The sequence below is a fragment of the Lissotriton vulgaris genome, chromosome 1_1 (assembly GCF_964263255.1).
Source record: "Lissotriton vulgaris chromosome 1_1, aLisVul1.2, whole genome shotgun sequence".
Classification (NCBI taxonomy): domain Eukaryota; kingdom Metazoa; phylum Chordata; class Amphibia; order Caudata; family Salamandridae; genus Lissotriton; species Lissotriton vulgaris.
The window spans coordinates 293015207-293041536 of record NC_141685.1 but is presented as its reverse complement, the minus strand read 5'-3'; the positions used below and the strand labels follow the sequence as shown (position 1 = coordinate 293041536).

Sequence of the window (26330 nt, the reverse complement as noted above, 5' to 3'; positions counted from 1 at the left end):
GGGGTCAGTGGAGTGTATGAAAGGGAGGGGGCGGCAGGAGAACTTGTGTCAGCACAGGGGGGTCTGAGGAGTGTGTGAATGGGAGGGGGCAGCAGTAGATCATGTGTCAGCAAGAGAGGTCTGTAGGGTATTTTAAATGGGCGGTAATGTGTGAATGGGAGGGGGCGGCAGTAGTCATGTGTCAGCAGGGGGAGGGGGGGGTCTGCTGACACTGTCTGGGTGGCTGGGGCTTCCGTCAGCCTGTGATAGAGTCTGGGCGCCTCGCTGGGCAGCAGGGAGCGGGAGGGGCGTCTGCTGACAGCGGCGCGGGGGGGAGAGGGTGTTGACAGTGATCCCAGCTGCCTCCTGCGGGGGCTGCTGTGAGGGGGGAGGCACAGAGCCCTTCGCGGAGCCGCTAGTTCTGGCCGCCGCCGCGCTCCGTAGCTGCTCATTTTTTTCGTGCTTTATTGTCAATCGGCGCCTCTCTCCGGAGAGCCGAGCAGCGGCAGGAGAGGCAGAGGAGCACCGGGATCCGGGGTATCTCCAGCCGCACCGGGGAGGGCTGCAGCGGGCTCTGCTTCCAGGCCTCCCCCGCTCCCGGACCCCGGGAACCACCTGCACCCACCGGGGGACGGGGGGCAGGAGAGCCGGGCCGCCTGACCCGTCCCCCAGAGCCTGCCATGGGGGAGAGCAGCGGAGCCCCCCCTGGGCCGACGGTCTGCTGACCCTCGGACAGAGAAGTCCCCGCACGGGAGAGGTGAGTGCATGAAAGATGCGCCTTCTTGCAACGAGTGTGTGCATCTCTGCCTGCAACCCATCTCTTTATTACGGATCACAGCATCCCTCTATTGTAAACGTCCCCTACCCCCTTACCTTTGCAGATAAGCACCCCTGCGCAGCGCTTCCATCCCTTACCACTTCATAGAGCGCACCCCTTCCCACAGCACCCATTATCTCTCTGTGCATGGCAGAACATACAGCACCACCCGCCCTACAATACCTTGCCCCTACCCGCATAATACAGGAACATATAGCGCCAGGAAAGGTTCTCCGGCATCTTCCTGCACGAAGCACACTGGGTACCACAGCATCACCCTAGGACCTGGAGCAGCAGCGCACGTAAACACAGCAGCCACCTCCATCAGGTCCATGACATGCCCAGCATCCTGCCCCAGACGACGGACAGCATCGAGGCACTCGAAGCATCCGAGATCCGTGCCCAGCTAGACCCACAGCACTACAGGGCAAGCGCCACAGACACAGCGGCTTCCGGCATCTGTGTGCAGCACACGGACATTAGCAGATTACACGTCTAAGCGCATGTCCTCGTTCGAGGAGCGCTCAGCACCAGAGCGAACACTGCACAACACAGCATCTGCGGGCACACGGAGGGTGCCGAACACACACACCACTCTCCTCTCTCTCACCACTCATCCACCACTCTCAGGCGAGCGCACACACCACTTCCCCCTCTCTCACACACACACACCACTCTCTCTTTCACGTACACACACCCGTCCCTCCATCCCCTCTCTCTCTTACACACACAGATGCACAGTATTGACACACTAGCTTCTCATGGCAAGAACTGAATGGCACACACACCACCACCACGTGCCTTCGGCACCAATACAACAACAAAGAAACACAAATATCCCATTTTACAGGATGCACATCACGGGCAGTGGAATACCAGTTAATGAACACACGGGCATCTTTCTGCAGAACGTGCACAGCATTGGAGCAGATAAACACCCAGCATCTCCCTCCTTCAGTGGGCTGACAGAACTGGAGTGAAAAGAAATACTCGCCTGTCTTCCTTCACACGGACAGCAACAGAGTTAATAAACTCCTGGCATCTTCAGTGGGCTGACAGAACCGGAGTGAAAAGAAATACTCGCCTGTCTTCCTTCAGAAGCAGAGAAACAGAGTAAGTAAACACCCGGCATCTTCTTTCAGTGGGCTGACAGAACCGGAGTGAAAAGAAGCACACGCCTGTCTTCCTGCACAAGCACATCAACAGAGTAAATAAACGCCCGGCATCTCCCTCCTTCAGTAGGCTAACAGAACTAGAGTGAAAAGAAACACCAGCCTGTCTTCCTTCACAAGCACAGCAACAGAGTAAATAAACACCCGACATATTTCTTCAGTGGACTGACAGAACCAGGATAAAAAGAAACCCTCGCTTGTCTTCCTTCACAAGCAGGGCAAACAAACACCTCAGCATCCTTCCATCATGCGTGTCGAAGCAGCACAGGTGAACAGTGCCCGAGCAGATAAAATCAGGGAGAGCCTTCTGATCGCGTGAAACAACGACGTGAAACACAACAGCTTCATCACGAAGCATGTGCACAGCTCTAGAGCAAACACACCTGTATCATCTGCAAGCGAATGCACAGCCCCAGAGCAAAACACACCAGCATCATCTGCAAGCGTATGCACAGCCCCAGAGCAAAACACACCAGCATCATCTGCAAGCATATGGACAGCTCCAGAACAAAACACACCTGCTACATCTGCAAACGCATGCACAGCTCTAGAGCAAACACACCTGCATCATCTGCAAGCTCATGCACAGCTCTAGAGCAAACACACCAGCATCATCTGCAAGCGCATGCACAACTCTAGAGCAAACACACCAGCATCATCTGCAAGCGAATGCACAGCCCCAGAGCAAAACACACCAGCATCATCTGCAAGCATATGCACAGCTCCAGAACAAAACACACCTTCTACATCTGCAAACGCATGCACAGCTCTAGAGCAAACACACCTGCATCATCTGCAAGCTCATGCACAGCTCTAGAGCAAACACACCAGCATCATCTGCAAGCGCATGCACAACTCTAGAGCAAACACACCAGCATCATCTGCAAGCGAATGCACAGCCCCAGAGCAAAACACACCAGCATCATCTGCAAGCGTATGCACAGCTCCAGAGCAAAACACATCAGCATCATCTGCAAGTGTATGCACAGCTCCAGAACAAAACACACCTGCTATATCTGCAAGCGTATGCACAGCTCCAGATCAAAACACACCAGCTACATCTGCAAGCGTATGCACAGCTCCAGAGCAAAACACATCAGCATCATCTGCAAGCGAATGCACAGCTCCAGAGCAAAACACATCAGCATCATCTGCAAGTGTATGCACAGCTCCAGAGCAAAACACACCAGCATCATCTGCAAGCGTATGCACAGCTCCAGAGCAAAACACATCAGCATCATCTGCAAGCGAATGCACAGCTCCAGAGCAAAACAAACCAGCATCATCTGCAAGCGAATGCACAGCTCCAGTGCAAAACACACCAGCATCATCTACAAGTGTATGCACAGCTCCAGAGCAAAACACATCAGCATCATCTGCAAGCGTATGCACAGCTCCAGAGCAAAACACACCAGCATCATCTGCAAGCGAATGCACAGCTCCAGAGCAAAACACACCAGCTACATCTGCAAGTGTATGCACAGCTCCAGAGCAAAACACATCAGCATCATCTGCAAGCGTATGCACAGCTCCAGAGCAAAACACACCAGCTACATCTGCAAGTGTATGCACAGCTCCAGAGCAAAACACACCAGCATCATCTGCAAGCGTATGCACAGCTCCAGAACAAAACACACCTGCTACATCTGCAAGCGAATGCACAGCTCCAGAACAAAACACACCAGCTACATCTGCAAGCATATGCACAGCTCCAGAGCAAAACACACCAGCATCATCTGCAAGCGTATGCACAGCTTTAGAGCAAAACACACCAGCAACATCTGTAAGCGTATCCACAGCTTTAGAGCAAAACACACCAGCTACATCTGTAAGCGTATCCACAGCTTTGGAGCAAAACACACCAGCATCATCTGCAAGCGGATGCACAGCTCTAGGGAAAACACACCAGCATCATCTGCAAGCTCATTCACAGCTCCAAAGCAAAACACACCAGCATCATCTGCAAGCGTATGCACAGCTCTAAAGCAAAACACACCAGCAACATCTGAAAGCGTATCCACAGCTTTAGAGCAAAACACACCAGCTACATCTGTAAGCGTATCCACAGCTTTAGAGCAAAACACACCAGCATCATCTGCAAGCGGATGCACAGCTCTAGGGAAAACACACCAGCATCATCTACAAGCTCATGCACAGCTCTGCAAGCACATGCACAACTCTAGAGAAAACACACCAGCAATATCTGCAAACGCATGCACAGCTCTAGAGCAAACACACCAGAAACATCTGCAAACGCATGCACAGCTCTAGAGCAAAACACACCAGCATCATCTGCAAGCGCATGCACAACTCTAGAGCAAAACACACCAGCAACATCTGCAAGCACATGCACAACTCTAGAGCAAACACACCAGCAACATCTGCAAGCTCATGCACAACTCTAAAGCAAAACACACCAGCAACATATGCAAGTGCATGCACAGCTATAGAGCAAACATACCAGCATCATCTGCAAGCGCATGCACAACTCTAGAGCAAAACACACCAGCAACATCTGCAAGCACATGCACAACTCTAGAGCAAAACACACCAGCAACATCTGCAAGCGCATGCACAGCTCTAGAGCAAAACACACCAGCTACATCTACAAGCGTATGCAAATCTCTAGAGCAAAACACACCAGCAACATCTGCAAGTGTATGCACAACTCTAGAGCAAAACACACCAGCTACATCTGCAAGTGTATGCACATCTCTAGAGCAAAACACACCAGCAACATCTGCAAGCATATGCACAACTCCATAGCAAAACACACCAGCTACATTTGCAAGCGTATGCACAGCTCTAGAGCAAAACACACCTGCTACATCTGCAAGCGTATGCACAGCTCTAGAGCAAAACACACCTGCTACATCTGCCAGCGTATGCACAGCTCCAGAGCAAAACACACCTGCTGCATCTGCAAGCGTATGCACAGCTACAGAGAAAAACACACCAGCTACATCTGCAAGTGTATGCACAGATATAGAGCAAAACACACCAGCTACATCTGCAAGCGTATGCACAGCTCTAGAGCAAAACACACCAGCATAATCTGCAAGCGCATGCACAGCTCTAGAGCAAAACACACCAGCTACATCTGCAAGAGTATGCACAACTCTAGAGCAAAACACACCAGCTACATCAACAAGTGTATGTACAGTCCTAGACCACAACACACCAGCTACATCTACTAGTGTATGCACAGCTCTAGAGCAAAACACACCAGCAACATCTGCAAGCACATGCACAACTCTAGAGCAAAACACACCAGCTACATCTGCAAGCGTATGCACATCTCTAGAGCAAAACACACCAGCAACATCTGCAAGTGTATGCACAACTCTAGAGCAAAACACACCAGCTACATCTGCAAGCGTATGCACATCTCTCGAGCAAAACACACCAGCATCATCTACAAGCTCATGCACAGCTCTAGAGAAAAACACACCTGCTACATCTGCAAGCGTATGCACAGCTCTAGAGCAAAACACACCTGCTACATCTGCCAGCGTATGCACAGCTCCAGAGCAAAACACACCTGCTACATCTGCAAGCGTATGCACAGCTATAGAGAAAAACACACCAGCTACATCTGCAAGCGTATGCACAGATATAGAGCAAAACACACCAGCTACATCTGCAAGCGTATGCACAGCTCTAGAACAAAACACACCAGCAACATCTGCAAGCGCATGCACATCTCTAGAGCAAAACACACCAGCAACATCCGCAAGCGTATGCACATCTCTAGAGCAAAACACACCAGCAACATCTGCAAACGTATGCACAACTCTAGAGCAAAACACACCAGCTACATCTACAACCGTATGCACATCTCTAGAGCAAAACACACCAGCAACATCTGCCAGCTAATGCACAACTCTAGAGCAAAACACACCAGCTACATCTGCAAGCGTATGCACATCTCTAGAGCAAAACACACCAGCAACATCTGCAAGCATATGCACAACTCTAGAGCAAAACCCACCAGTTACATCTGCAAGTGTATGCAAAGCTCTAGAGCAAAACACACTAGCAGCATCTGCCAGCATATGCACAGCTCTAGAGCAAAACAAACCGGCTAAATCTGCAAGTGTATGCACAGCTCTAGAGTAAAACACACCAGTAACATCTGCAAGCTCATGCACAGCTCTAGAGCAAAACACACCAGCAACATCTGCAAGCGCATGCACAGTTCTAGAGCAAACACACCAGCATCATCTACAAGCGTATGCACAACTCTAGAGTAAAACACACCAGCAACATCTGCAAGCGTATGCACAACTCTAGAGAAACACACCAGCTACATCTGCAAGCGTATGCAAAGCTCTCGAGCAAAACACACCAGCATCATCTACAAGCTCCTGCACAGCTCTAGAACAAAACACACCAGCATCATCTGCAAGCGTATTCACAGCCCTAGCGCAAAACACACCAGCATCATCTGCAAGCTCATGCACAGCTCTAGAGCAAAACACGCCAGCAACATCTGCAAGCGCATTTAGAGCTCTAGAGCAAACACACCGACTAAATCTGCAAGTGCATGCCCAGCTCTAGAGCACAACACACCAGCAACATCTGCAAGCGTATGCACTGCTCTAGAGCAAAACACACCAGCAACATCTGCAAGTGCATGCACAGCTCTAGAGCAAAACACATCAGCTACATCTGCAAGCATATCTATAGCTTTAGCGCAAAATACCCCAGCTACATCTGCAAGCATATCCATAGCTTTAGAGCAAAACATTCCAGCATCATCTGCAAGCTCATACACAGCGCTAGAGCAAACACACCAGGGTAATCTGTAAGCGTATGTACAGTTCTAGATCACAACACACCAGCAACATCTGCAAGTCTATCCACAGCATTAGAGCAAACACACCAGCAACATCTGGACGCGTATCCACAGCTTGGTGTGTTAGCCATAGGAAACACCCCAGGATCATCTGCAAGCACGTGTACAGCTCTAGAGGAAACTCACCAGCATCATCTGGAAGCACACGCACAGCTCTAGAGCAAAACACACCAGCAAGCATATGCACAACTCTAGAGAAAAACACACCAGCAACATCTGCAAGGGTATGCAGAGCTCAATAGCAAAACACAACTCACATTGTAAGCTTCCTATCCTGCTAGGACATATTGCCATCTACCAATCAGAATATAAGAGAGTACACATCCTTATCTGCTTGGAACACAGTGTCAGCAGTACTTCGAAATATAACATCTTATGCATCATTTCCCACAGGAGTAGAGGGCCATCAGTGTATTAGAACATAACATTATGCGCACCCTCTCATGCAAGCATGCACTACCCAAAGTCCACCAGAATATATCTCCCTAAACAACCTTTCCTGCACGGAACACAGTACCAACACTCTTTCAAACGATAACACCATAACTATCCTTTCACAGTTTCATCAGTACATCAAAATACAACAACCCAACCATCCTTTGCTACAAGAATAATGCACCATTTAAGGATCGAGTACATCAGAACAGAGCACCATCATCATCCTTTCCTGAAAGAACACAATTCTGGCAGCCATCAGACTGTACCACCCTAAGCATCTTTCCCGAAAGACCCCAGTACCAGCACTCCATCAGACTGTACCACCATAAGCATTGTTCCCTGAAAGAACACAGTACCAGCACTCCATCAGGGGGAACATCCTTCACAACGCGGTCAAAAGACCGCAGTGCTATTATGACGCAAATTTTACAACGCAAGTCGTTACCACGACTTGTGCTGGAGGGCGCTCTAGACTAAGGAATAGTAGATTTACTATTCCAACACCTTCCCTACTGTACGTAGGCTGGAGTTGGAATAGTAAATCTTACTATTCCTAAGTCCAGCACCCTACAGCGCAAGTCGTGGTAACGACTTGCGTTGTTAAAGATGCGATGTGATGTACCGCGATCATTTTGATCGTGTTGTAACATCACACAACCATCCATCGGACTGTACCACCCTAAGCATTGTTCCCTGAAAGGCCACATCACCAGCACTCCATCGGACTGTACCACCCTAAGCATTGTTCCCTGAAAGGCCACAGTACCAGCACTCCATCGGACTGTACCACCCTAAGCATCTTTCCTGAAAGACCACAGTACCAGCACTCCATCGGACTGTACCGCCCTAAGCATCTTTCCTGAAAGACCCCAGTACCAGCACTCCATCAGACTGTACCGCCCTAAGCATCTTTCCTGAAAGACCCCAGTACCAGCACTCCATCAGACTGTACCGCCCTAAGCATTGTTTCCTGAAAGACCAGAGTACCAGCACTCCATCGGACTGTACCGCCCTAAGCATCTTTCCTGAAAGACCCCAGTACCAGCACTCCATCGGACTGTACCACCCTAAGCATCTTTCCTGAAAGACCCCAGTACCAGCACTCCATCAGACTGTACCACCCTAAGCATGTTTCTTGAAAGACCACAGTACCAGCACTCCATCGGACTGTACCACCCTAAGCATCTTTCTTGAAAGACCACAGTACCAGCACTCCATCGGACTGTACCACCCTAGGCATCTTTCCTGTAAGACCCCAGTACCAGCACTTCATTGGACTGTACCACCCTAAGCATCTTTCTTGAAAGACCACAGTACCAGCACTCCATCGGACTGTACCACCCTAAGCATCTTTCCTGAAAGACTACAGTACCAGCACTCCATCAGACTGTACCACCCTAAGCATTGTTTCCTGAAAGACCAGAGTACCAGCACTCCATCGGACTGTACCACCCTACGCATCTTTCCTGAAAGACCACAGTACCAGCACTCCATCGAACTGTACCACCCTAGGCATCTTTCCTGAAACACCCCAGTACCATCACTACATCTGACTGTACCACACTAGGCATCTTTCTTGAAAGACCCCAGTACCAGCACTCCATCAGACTGTACCGCCCTAAGCATCTTTCTTGAAAGACCCCAGTACCAGCACTCCATCGGACTGTACCATCTTACGCATTGTTCCCTGAAAGATCACAGTACCAGCACTCCATCGGACTATACCACCCTAGGCATCTTTCTTGGAAGACCACAGTACCAGCACTCCATCGGACTGTACCACCCTACGCATTGTTCCTGAAAGACCACAGTACCAGCACTCCATCGGACTGTACCACCCTATGCATCTTTCCTGAAAGACCACAGTACCAGCACTCCATCGGACTGTACCACCCTAGGCATCTTTCCTGAAAGACCACAGTACCAGCACTCCATCGGACTGTACCACCCTAAGCATCTTTCCTGAAAGACCCCAGTACCAGCACTCCATCGGACTGTACCACCCTAAGCATCTTTCCTGAAAGACTACAGTACCAGAACTACTTCTGACTGTACCACCCTAGGCATCTTTCCTCAAACACCCCAGTACCATCACTACAACTGACTGTACCACCCTAGGCATCTTTCTTGAAAGACCCCAGTACCAGCACTCCATCGGACTGTACCGCCCTAAGCATCTTGACTGAAAGACTACAGTACCAGAACTACTTCTGACTGTACCGCCCTAGGCATCTTTCCTGAAACACCCCAGTACCATCACTACATCTGACTGTACCACCCTAGGCATCTTTCTTGAAAGGCCCTCAGTACCAGCGCTCCATCAGACTGTACCGCCCTAAGCATCTTTCTTGAAAGACTCCAGTACCAGCACTCCATCGGACTGTACCACCTTACGCATTGTTCCCTGAAAGACCACAGTACCAGCACTCCATCGGACTATACCACCCTAGGCATCTTTCTTGAAAGACCACAGTACCAGCACTCCATCGGACTGTACCACCCTACGCATTGTTCCTGAAAGACCACAGTACCAGCACTCCATCGGACTATACCACCCTACGCATCTTTCCTGAAAGACCACAGTACCAGCACTCCATCGGACTGTATCACCCTACGCATCTTTCCTGAAAGACCCCAGTACCAGCACTCCATCGGACTGTACCACCCTAAGCATCTTTCCTGAAAGACTACAGTACCAGCACTCCATCGGACTGTACCACCCTAAGTTTAAAAAAAAATACTCCCCTGCATACATAATTCTTTGAAAACCTGGTCACTGTAACAATAGAATTGAGTTGACACATAGACCTTGTCTCACTAGTTCAAGGGTGCTTTTATAGATTGTTATTTTTGAACCCTGTAACTTTACCTTTCCCGCCGGAATGAACGGCATGCTAGTTTTTGGGTAATATACTCAACCTATGTGGGCTCTGTGTTGAGGGGACGCCTAAGTCTTTTCAAGAGTTACTATTCCCCCCAGTCCCCAATCAGCTGTGGTGGGGTCCTCCTTTTTATCTGATAACTATCTTTCTTGAAAGACCACAGTACCAGCACTCCATCGGACTGTACCACCCTACGCATTGTTCCTGAAAGACCACAGTACCAGCACTCCATCGGACTATACCACCCTAGGCATCTTTCCTGAAAGACTACAGTACCAGCACTCCATCGGACTGTACCACCCTAAGCATCTTTCTTGAAAGACCACAGTACCAGCACTCCATCGGACTGTACCACCCTATGCATCTTTCTCGAAAGACCACAGTACCAGCACTCCATCGGACTGTACCACCCTATGCATCTTTCTCGAAAGACTACAGTACCAGCACTCCATCGGACTGTACCACCCTACGCATCTTTCCTGAAAGACCCCAGTACCAGCACTCCATCGGACTGTACCACCCTAAGCATCTTTCCTGAAAGACTACAGTACCAGCACTCCATCGGACTGTACCACCCTAAGCATCTTTCCTGAAAGACTACAGTACCAGAACTACTTCTGACTGTACCACCCTAGGCATCTTTCCTGAAAGACTACAGTACCAGAACTACTTCTGACTGTACCACCCTAGGCATCTTTCCTGAAAGACTACAGTACCAGAACTACTTCTGACTGTACCACCCTAGGCATCTTTCCTGAAAGACTACAGTACCAGAACTACTTCTGACTGTACCACCCTAGGCATCTTTCCTGAAAGACTACAGTACCAGAACTACTTCTGACTGTACCACCCTAGGCATCTTTCCTGAAAGACTACAGTACCAGCACTCCATCGGACTGTACCACCCTAAGCATCTTTCCTGAAAGACCACAGTACCAGCACTCCATCGGACTATACCACCCTACGCATCTTTCCTGAAAGACTACAGTACCAGAACTACTTCTGACTGTACCACCCTAGGCATCTTTCCTGAAAGACTACAGTACCAGAACTACTTCTGACTGTACCACCCTAGGCATCTTTCCTGAAAGACTACAGTACCAGAACTACTTCTGACTGTACCACCCTAGGCATCTTTCCTGAAAGACTACAGTACCAGAACTACTTCTGACTGTACCACCCTAGGCATCTTTCCTGAAAGACTACAGTACCAGAACTACTTCTGACTGTACCACCCTAGGCATCTTTCCTGAAAGACTACAGTACCAGCACTCCATCGGACTGTTCCACCCTTTGATCCTGGAAGAACACAGTTTCAACACCCTTCAGAATACACCACCCTAAGCATCTTTACCTGCATGGAACACAATTTCAGAAGTACATTAGAATGTAATACCCAAGGCATAATTTTCTGCAAACCCACATTACCAGCAGTACACCAGAACAAAACAACCTAAGCACTATTTCAGGCAACGACACAGTGCCAGCAGTGCATCAGAATATAACACCAGAAGCGCTTTTTCATACAAGAACAACTTACCAGCAATCCATCCGGATATACCCCCGTTAGCAGCCTCTCCTGCAGTGAATATATATATTTCAGAAGCACATCAGTATGTAACACACAGAGTATCATTTTCTGCAAACACACAGTACCAGCAACGCATCAGAACATAACACCTTAGGTCTCCCGACAAGCAAGATCACAGCGCCAGCAGTACATTAGGTTATGACACTCGATGCCACCTTTCCTGCAAGAGCTCAGTACAGGAGCGCATTTGTATGTGACACCACAAGTCCCCTCTACAAGGAAATATTACTCTAAGGAACAAAGAAGCAAGACAATACACCCGTACATAAAACTGTAGCACCCCAGCATCCTTTCCCATGAGGAGCACAGGTCCAACAGTACAAATACATCAGGGTGAAACCAGCAGCAATCTTTCCTGCAAGAACACAGCGCCTGTACATGGTGATACAATGAGGAATAACCCTTACAGGGCACACATCAGGGAAATGCCCTTCAGAAACGACAGAGCATTTAACAAATGGGACATTAGATAAACAAATGTAGACACAGCACCCTATACAACACTCACAGATATTGCACTTGTATCTTCTAAAAACATAGAATGAGAACAAAATGCACAACAAAAGCATTGACAACATGTCTACCACACAAATACAGTTTCATGCTACAAAACATTTGACATGCACTATGCGACGCTTGTCACCAAAAAGGGCAGGAGCAGTTAAAATACTAACTGAACGAGTACCAAAGAAGGTGAGAAGAGAGCTTGCCTGTATTTAGGAATCAAACGCAGCGTTTTTGAAGGGAAATATGTATGTCTAGTTGTCATTTTGACAATTTCTGTTGCTGTGTTATCAGCTTTTGCAGCCGATGCTTCACAAGGGCCCACAGCACCACCAAAGCCAAGTCTAGGATCACATTGGTTCTCAAATAACTTTCTATCCACAAGGCCGGCCCCCAAATAGAACACAGAAATCCCAGCAAGAGAAAAGTGGATCCATTAGGTGCCCCTTTTCTAAAAACCACCTCCTGTTTAGCATGTGGGGCTCAATCTTCACAATGTGTATCCTGCACCCCCCCTCTCCTCCAGGCACCTCTATGGTCAGCTACATGCGTCTTACCTATCCACTTTTACACCCGCCCACCCCGCTGACGCGAGCGTCCCAGTGCCTCTTATGCACCCATGCAGCAAAGGCTTGCCAGGGGGGTTCTTCAGAACTTAGCAAACCGGCTCCTGTCCTGAGCCCGGTGATGGAACTAGCCCTGCAATTGAGTACATTCATTTCCTGGGCAATTTCAGCAATCTCCATAACCATTGGAAAAACGCAGTCCCTGAGTAGTCTGTTTACTGTTTGAGCCGTACGAAGAGACAGTGGAAATGTTGATCTTCTGCATGCTATTGTGTATGCACTTTTTAGCTGTGACCTTTGTTTACAAACAAGCACGTTCCTCCACTTTGGGGGAGCACTGTGGGCACTTCTACATTGTCTACTTGGATTTCCATTTTAAGATGTAGACCAGGTCTATTTACAAAATGGTCTTTGATGAAGAAGTAGCATGCTTGAGGTGTTCTATCACTACATTAAAGGCTCCATGACACTATTGAAGTGCCCTATCACCACATTTGAAGATCCATGACCTACTTGAAGTATCTATCCCCATATGCATGGACCCATCCCAGTGTCCTGTCACCAGGTTTGATAATCCATGACTTGCTCGAAGTGTCCTATCACTACATTTAAGGGTCCATGACATACTTGGAGTGCCCTATCACGATATGTAAGAACCCGTGACATACTTAAAGTATTCTATCACTACATTTAAAGATTCATAACCTACTATCACTATATTTAATGATCAGTGACCTACTTGAAGTGCCTTTTCTCTACTTTTATGTATCAATACCGTAGATCAGTACACTAGATCACTCTCACTACATGTAAGGATCCATGCCATACCTCATCGTCCTGTCTCTACATCTGAGGATTCATGCCATATTTAAAGTATTCTACCGCTGCTTTTGACGAGCCATGTTACTATATCCAATTGGCCAGAGTCTTTTTAGGACTAAATTGTGATATATTTTTTCGCCTTTGTTGCTTTGGAACATTCATTTTAAACTGTATTTTATTCTATTTCATTGATGTTGATAGTAAAAAGTTAATTTCAACTTTTTTTTTGCACAACTTGTTATGATTACCCTACACAGTTATATGTCTGTTTGTGATGAACATTTGCTGGTTTCCTTCCTCATTTTAGTGGGTCCCAACTATGTATATTGTTACTTCTTCCACTAATGTGCAGATGGATATATTCACAGCGGAAGGTTGAATAGTTTAATTGAAGATGACATTTTACTGCTTTCTTGTAGTGCTTTTACAAAACCTTGCTTTTTAGCCTATTTCCCAAGCTGTGTTCCCTGGGTATGGAATAATGTCAATAATAACAATTTAGGTTGCGTGCCGCAAGACCTGTAGTGGTCCTTCTTCAGGTGTCCCGATGAAGGTGACACATCTCTGGTCCTTGCATTGGCCCAGCGACTGTGCATCTCTGGCTGTGGCGCGCTCTTGGAAGGCTAGGCCTGCGGAAACCCTTCATCTGTTGGCTGTTAGATGTTGGCACATGGAGTTGGCTCCCTGGCTCCAGCGATGGATGCCTGCTGTCTGATGCACTTTCTGCTCACTCTTCCTTTCTACCTCTGCGCGGTTAGTTGTTGGGTGTTGCAGGGCTTACTTGGAGTTCTCTCCGTTTACGTAATGGTATCAAATGTGTTATAGCGGCCTTGATAAATGATACTCTAAGCATTGATACTGCGACAGAATCCAGCCAGAAAGTCTGGAGTAAATTCTATAACAAGCTTCTGTTTAGTTAGAGAATCAGATCGAGGTGCCATTTTGCCTTAAAAACATTTCGACATGTTTTAAAAAAAAAATAATTGCGATGAGTTACAAAGTTCTCAAACTTTTCATAGCTTTGGCGCTATTTTCCATGAGCAACCCCAGGTCGGCAGTGCTGGTGCTGCACCGCCTTGATTTTCCAAGGTACTGATTACAACTGGCCCTTAAAATAGCAGCCGCTGTACTTAGACTTGTTTGTAAAGGGTTCTCAGTTATAAGCGTTATGATGTTTAACTCATGCAGCATTTATTGGGGCCGATAAAGTTCACCCCATCTATTCAATATCCGCCCATCAAGCCTTGTCATCTAATAAGGTAAATACCAGGGGCCTCATTTATGAAAAGTGACGCATCACTGCGTGAAAACAGTGATGCATACCTTTTCACTGCACCCTCCTTGTGACACCAATGATGCGTCATATTTACAGTAGGACGCATCATGCCGCAAGGAGTTACAGATACGTCTTATTTCTGACGTATCTGTATGGCGCAAAAATGAGGCATTGCTGGAGTGTGTCACAAAAGTGATGCAACTCCAGCAATGTGTCCTTTCACATGCGGCAAGCCCCATGTGAAAGGGCATGCGTCAAATTGACGCATTTGTGTCCTAGAAGTGGCGCAGTGAAATCTTATAGATTTCACTGCGTCTCTTCTACGACCCTTCCTTGCGTCAATACGCCCCCCCTTGCATACATTATACCTGGCGCAGGTATAATGTGGCGCAGGGGTTTACAAAGTGACGCATCTACCTAGATGCGTCACTTTGTAAATATGGCGCAACAAGGCGCATTTTTTACGCCACTGGTGCGTCATAAAAAGTGACGCACCGGCGGCGTAAAAGTGACGCACAGCCTCATAAATGAGGCCCCTGTCGTTCACCAAGAAATGCAGAGTTTGTTGCAGGAAGCACCAAATTCTGCTTGTTTCTCCCACAAACTCCAGAAGAGGTGCAATTTATCACACCCAATAAATCATGTGGGAGTTAATCTGGTGCGGTAAATTCCGACTATCCCACCAGGGCACTAGTAATCCGACCTTAAATGGAGTATAATATACTGTTCTCATCTTCTGCCCTACTTGGTGCTGGGCCCAAAGGTTGAAGAAACCCTCCCGAACTGGCAGCAGGGCCATGCGACCGGTGCGGCCGCACCGGGTCTGACCTGGATTGGGGGCGCTGACCTCAGGAGCAGCTGAGTGTAGCAATAACTGACGATTTAAACACCACTGCTGCAGAGTTCCTTGTGCATCCAGCTTCCGGGCAGCAATAAAAATGCCAAAATACCGCTTGTGATTAATGTTCCTGCTAGACAGAGGGATCGGAGTTTTGTCTACTGGCAGTTTTAACTCGCCATAAAGTAGCGCAGAGGGTTAATATCCCTGCTGCACACAGATCTGTATTTTATGTGGACTGGATCAGTAAAGCCTGCCTTTACCAGTGCTTTCAAACAAATAAAATGATTTGAGAGAGGGACACCTTTGCTGGGTGGTAGTGAGGGAATCCGAGGAGGAGGCCATAAAATGGGATGGGGCCAAAAAAGACTGTCGCACCGGGCGCCAGTAGCGCTAAAGAAAAACCTTGACGTCATTGGAGATAGCACGTTTTGTTACCTGTGGCATCTCTGCCATGTCTTCTCTAATGTCTTGTGTTGTGTGTAGTAATTTGAAGGATGTATAGATATGTAGCTTGTCATAACTGGAGAATTTCATTGCTCTCAAGGTGAGGCATCTTAACTTTAATGACCCTTTTGAAGGAATTTTAAAGAATTTTTTTAAGAACAGAGGGGCATATTATCAAGGCGGGCGATATGAGATTATCGCCTCTTTGCTGGTGTTTTCGGCCGCAAAGCGGCGATAATTTTATCATCCTATTAGCAAGCTGTCGCTAACAGCAGTTAGCGACAGCTTGTAGGCGATAGCGAGCGGTTTGGGGCCCGCTTTGCATGTCAGTGATATTTATCGCTAATGACATGCAAAGTGGGCGTACCCAACCTGTTAGCGACTGAAAGCAGTCGCTAACATCTGTATCGCCTATTATCAACGCAGGCGTAGCGACAAGAAAATTTGTTCTAAAAGAGTGAATATCGCTGAAAAGTAACGACTGCTCAGATCAGTTCTTATGTGTTGAGTTTTTACGGGGTTAAGCCCAAGTAAAAACCACCCGGCCTGGGTCACTAAAACAGTACGTTTGCACAATTGGTCAGAATGGTCAGATCATTGAGTACAAATAGAAACGTGGTTTAAGCAAAATAGGGAGAGAATATACACAACAGCTCACCACAAATAGGAATGAATTCAAAAACACAGAAATTTAATTTCCAAATGATACCAACATCAAATGCGATTCTAATTCATAGCATTAGCGGATCACTTAGCATTTCTTATTGGTAGTGCTCATGGGTGTAGGAAAAAGAAGATTCAGGGTGATGATAGTGAGTTGACAAGTGGGGGACAAGGTAAAGGTGTTTGTGACATGAAAAAACAATACACAATATTTCGAATAGACCTTTTCAGCCTATGTAGGTCAGATTAGTTCCTTTGTATACAATGCTCATAGGGGTATTTAACATCCATACATTTGATTCTATGAGCATGTAAGAGTCATTAGTGAGACAGTCTCGGGAAGGGGGGTGCACACTCTCTCCCCCTTTTAAGTAATTTTGGTCGCAGTTGCTGGGGTTTCTTCGGCCTTTCAAGGTATGTGGAGAGGGTTTGCACGCCCCTCCCCTTTAGTTTGCATTTTTGCATCAGATCCAGGCATGTGGTCGCCAGGGCATCAGAGAGACATGTAGAGGGAAGCCGCACACCTCCTCCCCAAGAAAATAGAATGTGCCACACCCACAGGACCTGGCTCACCCTAAGGTTTTTTTTTTATAAGCACGAGAGCCCCACATGTTTTTTTTTACTGCAGATCCAATACAAATTCACAGTAAAATTTACAAAATATATTTTTGGTCCTGGGAGAGTCTCTCTAGACCCCCCAACCAGGTGTAAGTGGGTTTTGTATCCCTATCCTGCCCCCTATTTTTTTTTGCATTTTTTTCAGGACAGGGGTGTGAATCCCGGGTCCTTAATTGGCTGGCGCCACAGCATTGTCGATGTGGTGGCAGCCAATCAGATCTTATCTTCAGATCTGTTGACTCCGTGAATCCTCCACAGTGTAAAATGTGCAAATCTTTTTAGCTTTAATTTCTCAAAAACTACTGAATGGGTTTACTGTAACATACACCTCAATTAAAAACTAATACCGCATGCCCCATGGGCAGATACTCGGTCATTAAATCTATCCCACGCCATTTCGCATTCACAATAAAAAAATGATGATCTAGGTTATTAAAAACACTCTCAAAGAGGTATAACTGATGTTACTTCCACAAGGGCATCATATAATTTCGAAGCACCTTCTCATAGGCATGATTTCTTATACATTATACACGCTACGTAGCTCATAAACATACATTTTGTTCTCGTGTAATTTATTATTCTTTTTATTTCAGTTTATTGTATCTCTAAAGTGGGCCACGGATCTGGGAACCGCCTGAGAGAGCTTAGACCACTAGCATTAATTATGCATCTTGCATACTGTTCAGAGTGGTATTAATCACAGCTAACTGCATTATTTTTCATAACTGGAGAAGTGGGGAAGTCTAGTCCTGATTATTCTTGCTGTTGTCAGGAGCTTGCTGACAGCCCCAATGATATAATCCTTCTCAGTACTTAGTGAAAAAAAGAGCAATACTTCCATTGGGTCATTAATGACATTTTTCTTCAGGACTGGAACAATCTATTTAGACTGAATTACATGTGTAGTTAGAGCTTTTGTAGGATTGATAGAAAGCGCTGGTATATGCGGCATCCTCAAGGTATCGCAACCACATATTCCCATTTGTATTCATTTGCAACAACTCGTAATGCAGAATTTTCATGTGCCCAGTTGAGCCCTTGGACTACAACCGATGCTTCTTCTTGTTTTTGGTCTTTTTGTGTTCAGATATTTTTTTTGTTTTTGGTCTTTTGACGCATCATTTTCAGTGCTGACACACCTCTTGAGGTATAAGCCACGCTTTATAAATTGTGTTGGCCAATGAGACCAGTGCCCCGGGCATAAGATAGCCTATGGTGCCCGTGGGGTCCTGTAAGGTCACCCGCTCATAAAACAGTATTCTAGTTTTCTGAGCCCAGTGCCCACTTTCTTATTCTGTGAAAAGATCATGGGTACCCATCTGAGAGATTTACATGGAAACGTCTTCGTAGATCACGGGGTTGAGCAGGCTGTTCTTCTACTAGTGGGCGATGCAATAGGTTCATAGCCACAAGTCCAGGGGGGGAACATACTTTACGACGCGGATGTTACCCTGCGCTACCATTACGACGTGTCTCTTACAACGCAAGTCGTAACCATGACTTGCGCTGGAGGGCGCTCAAGGACAAGGAATAGTTGGTGTTGGAATAGTAAATTAAACTATTCCTAAGTCCGCACCCTACAGCGCAAGTCGTGGTAATGGCTTGCGTTGTAAAACACGCGTTGTAACGGTACGCGTGGTAATAGCCCGCGTCGTACCGTCATACATCCGTCCAGGAGCTGTGGTGAGCACTGCTGGCTATCATTTTCTGGCCCCCGGCAAGACATATTTTGGGGCCTCCTGTTCATAACAATTTTGAATTTTATTATCTAATTTCTAGTAATTCAATGATGCCAAACAAGATTATATTTATTTAAACTTTCACACAGAACAGCTGTAATGTGTCTTGCCTGAGGCCCAAAACTCCTTAAAATGAGACTGAATGGAGTGAGACAGAGGAAGAGGTAGTGGGAAGAAGAGAGAGGGAGAGAAATTCTGATAGAGAAATCAAACTGTTGTATGTCGGAACTCCTCATCCTTTACAATGAATGCATTTTCCCGCGCATATCGTTACAACGACATGCCTTAGGGAAACCGCTGTACTTTGCAGCGGTCTTATTTACTATTCCATCTCAAGTCTGCGGGACAGTAGGGAAATTGTGGAACTTTAAAGTCCAACGCCACTGTCCCTATGGCATGTTGTAACGACATGTGTGGTAAAGGAATGAGTGGTAAAGACAAATTCGTTGCAACAACCATGTTGTAACTGCAACTCGTGGTTCGGCCGTCATGGTAAAGACTGTTTCCTTAGAGAAACTGAGAAATATCATTTTACCAAAGTCCCCCTAGTAGGTGGGGGTCTTGGGCAATTGCCCACTTTGCCCACGACCTTTAAACTTCTCAGGCTGGGAGTCACATGCTCTGGACACTTCCCCTAATGGCATGAATCAAAGAAATATGTTTATTTGTTTGTTTTTGTATAACATTCTTTATTCTGAATGCCTCCGTGAAATGACCCCGAAATACAACCCTTGGAAATATTGCTATCGTGGGGTTCGAGCTCGCTGCATTATTAGAGTGTTTACAACTATAAATGAAACATAACATGCAAATTGGAGGTTTGTACACACATTTCTGAATGTTTAGCTTCTTTTTGAGCAGGGTCTTCTTTAAGAAATGTGAGCGTGTCAAATTTCCAGATGTGTGAGTTTTTCTGAACAAATCATAATCCCCATTTGGGAGGAAGCTCGTGTCAGAATGCAATAAGATAGAAAAAATGTGCAGATGTTGTGTTATACTTTTGACATATCCCCATTGCTTTTTACCATTTTTATGGTAGTGTAAAGTTTTTAAAAATAACGCGCATCCTTTACATCAAGTTCTGAATTTTTATTGACTGGTTTTGATTGGTTAGTGAATTTTGGTTTGTTCAACAGTTATATGCAGAATATCAAGTTGAAAATATAATTCTGCCAAAATATTGTACCCAAAATAGTAAATATATTTAGGTAAGAAAATATTTGGTATTCCTAACTCCACATCTACATACCATGAACATGTATATAGTCTGACAGTACATTTGTAGAGATGAAAATAGTAAACCTGTATTTGCCTATATCTATTGATCCTAGAGATGCTGTGTTGTCGATAATCTGTATACGATATTTATTACAATAATGGTTCATATTGGTTTATGTGAAAACCTTACTATGTCCGATTCCATCAGGAATCTTTGTAGTATACTATGGGTCTGATTACGATCTCAGGTGGAAAGCCTCCTCTGACAGTCGGAATCTCCTAAACTGTGTCGGAACCCTTCTGACCGACTTGGTCGGTTTACAATGCGAGCGACCAATTACGATGTTCGAGGTCGGTTTGTAAACCACACAGTCTTTCCGAATTGGTTCTGACCGGCTCTCGGAGAATCTGTGCTGGTCGCACCCGCATCTTACAGCTCTGCGGACTGCGTTTCCGATCGAGCGATTACAATGTCAGCTTTCAACAGCATTTCGGAGTCGGCCTGCCTGACACAGTCTTTTGGAAAGTGAATTTTTGGTGCCCCTAGCAGAGACCCCTTCATCCTGCGGCCTCCGGTTGGTGGCTAAGGTGGTACCTAAGGGACCCCCCTGTAAAACCCTGCAATGTGTGGCAGGCATCCTGAAGTGCCTGCTACAGAGTGCTGTTTTCCCGCACACCCCATACTTTCCCATAGGAGCCTGAGTTTTTGGGCGGAACACGGCTCCAATAGGAGTCAATTGGAATCCTACCAGTATTTGGTCACATCGTAATGGCTCTGGAGGTACGGCTAACAAGAGACGGTCGGTCCTGATTCCGAGTTGGTGTTGGGAGGAGGAAACTCTGACTGACATCATAATAAGGTCCTACGTGTATGCAAAGGTGTGTCCCACAGGAGGTGGCCACCTTTCTTTTATTTCAGCAGTGTGAACGGGTATCCATGGGCCAGTCTGAGCAGACTGTTCTATAGACCGGTGTCTCCAGCTTTGAAATGGGTGACATCAATATGATTTTTTCCTGGAAATTTGTGCCCAATACCAGTTCTTTCTCCCATGGAGGTTTAAGTTCCAATAGCCCGTGATTATCATGTGATTAGTTACATTACACAGTTTTTAGAGTTTGACCATGGTTATTATTGCTTGATACTCCAGCAAGATGGTCATTATAGATTAATCACACAACAAGTCCAACAAAGTTCACCCTTGCTGGAATTACTTTCAAATATATAATTCAAGATACATTTTATCTTATTACAGTTTTACTCGCTAATTTTAAATATGGCGAAGAGAACAACAACTTCAAAATCTTTGTTTTCATTTTCGAAAAGTAGAAATCCTATGATCTGGTAAAAAGTTTAGAGAGATGTTACATTTGTTTGAAATGAATGCTGAAAATCCTCGATACTATGAAAAGAATTCACAGAGAATCATATTGTACTTAAGATAAATATGTTTTAGCACAGATGGTGATTGCTCTGCTGGCTGAGACTTCTTAGTGAAGAGGTCAGTGGATCTTGCTACTATTCGAAGTGGTCACTTCTACACACCTGACAAATATTGATGCAGAATAACTTTTTCCAACAGGCAGGTTTGCATGTGAAGAAAAAGCCATAGCAGAAATTCATAGGAAGGTTTGGGTTAAGCATTTTGACCCTGCCTGGACCTTGTTACACCTCTACTAAAGAAATCTAATTTTCCCACCACTGAACCATCTAACCATCAGCTTATTATAATTATATTTTACTAGTACTCCCTAAACTTTTGGAAGACGACATGGTTCCACAACTACATCGTTTTAAATTAATAATGATGTCCAGTCGCTTGTCATAGGAATGAAACCGCCCTCCTAAGATTTTAGGTTGACATTCTTCTATTTATTGATAAGCGCCCTGTCTCCCCTCTTGTATAGTTCGGTCTTTCTGAGGCCTTTGACACAGCAGATCATGAGATCTTTTTTGATCACCAATCCACTGTGTTGCGGACAGTTAATAATTCGAACCCTACCCAGCAGATTGCACCCAGCAGTTTAGTAAGTTGAGTTATGGGGTTCCTCACAGTTTTCTGATCTTTTTCATGTTCACTGAGGGGCATATTTACAATAAGTGGCGCATCCCTGCATATCAGCAGGGATGCGCCACTTATTGTGCGCCATGCCTCCGCCACCATGGATGCGCCGCTTAGGGTAAAAAAGGCACAGATGCGTCACGCATCTGTGCCCTAAAGGCGGCGCATAGCTGGAGTTGCGTCACAAGCGCGATGCAGCTCCAGTAATGCTCTGGGGGGCCCTATATTGTTAATGCTGCGTCCATCCTTACGCCTGCTTCAATCAGGCGCAGGGTTTTGACGCAGCATGGGCCCCAAAGTGACTGAGTGAAATTTTGTAGATTTCACGCAGCCACTTTTAGGAGGCGTTCCTGCGCCGGAATGCCCCCCCTGCGCAGGAACGCCTCCTTCTGACGCAAGGCTTTAAAACGTGACGCATCTCCCAGATGCGTCACGTTGTAAATACCCTGCACGATGACGCAACGGCGTCGTAAAAGAGGCGTAAGGGGCTTGTAAATCTGCCCCAAAGTGTCTGCTCAATCCAATGCTGTCAACGCTAATGTATATATGTATATATTAAATTATCATTAGGTCTTTCTTCTTGCAGTGTCAATCAAGGATGGCTTGAAATTTATTTTTCCATCAGAGGGGGCTGAAGCCCATTTCCTCCTGCTGTATAGCTCGGTGGTGATAGGGGCTACTGTTCATGGCCGCTTGGAATTCTCTGATGTCCTGCACCGGGGCCTTCCTAAATCCATGTGCTATGGTACGCCTTTACAACGCTGCTGTTTCCACACAGGACCTTTACCACGCAGGCATTGCCACGTATACACTGTTACCACGCATAGCCTTCACCATGCATTTTTTACTACCTACGTGGTGAGGGCATATGCTGGTAATAGCACCTGCGTGGTAAAGGCTATCGGCGTCGTTAGAGGAGCAAAGATATCCTTTCTGTTCTTTTGATGACATGTGTGCAGAGTTTCACAAGAGTTCCCTCGTCCTGAAAAAGTAAGGGGGCAATTGTTGATTTTATTTGAGAGGATCTGGGGGCCAGGGGACAGGTTTAGGGTTCCAGGCAAGGGCCGGGCACTTTTTAAGAGGGCTGGAAGCTAGGAGGGGGGTCGCGCTGGGTTCTAGATTTAGAGTTTAGGGAATGGTCGGTAATTTTTAACAGGAAGGGGGTTGCGCTGAGGTCTAGAATTAGGGTTTAGAGGCCCGCTTAAGGACTGAGGGCAGGGCTATGGGAAAACTTTTAACAATTATGGGCCATTACCATACATACTTTACAACAAAATACGTTGTAAAAGCATGCGTGGTAAAGGATATAAGTGGTGAAGACATTTGCGTTGTAACGCATACGTAGTGAATTCATGCGTTGCAACGGAATGCGTTCTTCCATCATACAACCTTCAGACCCTGTCTCAGCTGCTCACTAGGTTCCCATGACAGACCCCATTCGTTTTTCTTGTCCATCCTTCACATGTCTGCAGCAGCTAGATTCCGCGTACCTTATTTCTAACAGCGGCCCCAGTCTCCTCCTTTTTTCCGAAGATGCGCTGAAGTAGAGATGAAGTTCTTTTGACGATGCCTAAAGCCAACTTCACATTGCCTGTTGGATGCGCCACCTCAGTTCAGGCCATTACGTTCTATAACTCCCTGCCACGTTAGATTGTGAGGTGCCGGGTTTTTAGGAACCCGGTGGTGCCAGGGGATAACACCCGAAGACCTCTGAGTTCTCCCTGTTCCTGACCACAGAAACACAGAGTCTTCTAGGTGAAGTCAGAGATCGAGTTTTATTGGCTGCAACCAAGTAACAAGCGTCCTAGAAGTACAACAGCACGGGATGTGAGTTCTCAGGAGACTGTTCGTTTTTACAGAACCAGCTTTCTCCTTTTATACAAAATATTACACTTCAGGCAAGAATTCTTTGTTTTATGATGCAACCATATACATATTTGTTCAACAAAAGGAAAAGCACAGTCATGACGGCCAGCCTATAATTTCGTGTGTACAGTTAGTGATAGATTACCCAGCTCGGCCCAGAACTACCATCAGATATCGATGAAACCCCAATAAACTCGGGCACCTCCTCATCGTAAAACCGGCCATAAACAAGAGACATGGACAGGTGTATGTGTGTGGATAACATGGTTTGTATGTAGTGTATGGTTTATGGCATGTTGTGCCTTGATGCTATCTTACTCGGCCACTGGGCGAGGGACTGCCTGAACAGGTTCAGCTGGAGGCAGTGGAGTCAGCTCGGCCAGGTCATGGGGAAGTCAGCTAAGGTGGACGTGTCCTTTCGGATCAACCTCGGCCTTAGTCAATTGACTATATGAGGGCAAGCCATAAGATGGATGCCGTTCACAAAATGGAGTCCGAGGGTTCAGAACGGAAACCACTATTTAAGGGTGATAGCATCACTCAATCAAGACGCAAATGCATGGGGATACTGTCCTAATCATTACCGGTTTGCCGATACCAAATTCGTCATGGTACGATGATATTTTGTGACACGGGTGTTGGGCCTCGGTACCTTATTTCTAACAGAGGCCCCAGTCTCCTCCTTTTTTCCAAAGATGCGCTGAAGTAGAGATGAAGTTCTTTTGACGATGTCTAAAGCCAACTTCACATTGCCTGTTGGATGCGCCACCTCAGTTCAGGCCATTACGTTCTATAACTCCCTGCCACGTTAGATTGGGCTCTCCTCTTCTCTGAGCATCTCCAAGAAAATATTGAGGTCTATCTGTTTGGCTAAGAAACATATTAAGAACAACATCGACAGACCCTGTTGGGTGTTGGCGCTACATTATATCTGTCAGTCATTCAGTAAGCCATTCACATATCAACACACACCAGTAATGCACCACACACACCAGTAATGCACCACACACACCAGTAATGCACCACACACATCTGGATGACCCTAATAAAGTTGATGCACACAACATCATACTTAATATGCGGGGACTACAACTTAAGCAAAGAGTCACAAGCCCAACCCATAACAAAGGCCACATTTTAGACCCAGTATTTTTAAACTTAGAAAGTATATCAATAAACAGCCCTTCCCCAGTAACCTGGTCAGACCGTTTATTAATACCAATTATCTGGAAGTTATCAAGAACCACTACAAACGACCAGCCCTCAAAGACCTGGGATCGACCATGGGCAAAATTAGAGCATGAAGTCTGAGCCAATACCCTTGAAACCACCAACCCCAAACTCAATCCCGATCCAATCACAGCATATGATTCATTTAATGAATGGATCTCATCTTCCCTCAATGCCAACATTCCATACAAATGGAGCTTGAAGAAACCCACAGAAAAAAGACTCCCATGGTACACCCCGAAAATACGAGAGACAAAGCAAAAACGCAACAGACTGGAGGAGGGACTGCAGCCCGGAGAAAAAGTATCAATATAGAGAAGCGATAAAAATATACCAGAGAGAAACCAAAACAGCACATGCTCAATACTACGAGGAACAAATTATTCTGGCAGCCAACGCACCTAGGGAAATTGCCAGAATAGCAAAAAAACTTTTTCTCTGCCCCCAACAAGAAAGGCCCTCGGAATCAGCCCTCCATCGATGTAGGGAACTGGCAGAGTTTTTTAATACTAAAATCCTGGACATATACAATGCCTTCCCTCCGCCTCAGCAGACGGAGAACCCTAGCACAAAAGGGGAAAGGGGTACAGAGGGATCAAATTTTCTGAGCGACCTCCCAATCCTGGATATGACCACCCTTTCCACAGTTTTCACTAAAGTCAAATCGGGATCCCTCTGTGATCCAGCCCCAGCGCACCTGCTGCATAAAGTAATGGAGACTATACTACCCGCACTTTCGGAAG

The 26330-nt window shown here is 46.3% G+C and overlaps 1 protein-coding gene across 1 annotated transcript in view; it reads left to right on the top strand.

The window, feature by feature from the left end:
• The first annotated feature begins 439 nt into the window (after positions 1–439).
• The window catches only part of B4GALT2 (beta-1,4-galactosyltransferase 2), an 875541-nt gene continuing 849650 nt past the window's right edge, over positions 440–26330 (top strand). Inside the window, exon 1 of the mRNA XM_086936139.1 lies at positions 440–736. The gene's annotated coding sequence lies outside the window, so the exon portion shown is untranslated. The remainder of the gene's footprint in view (positions 737–26330) is intronic.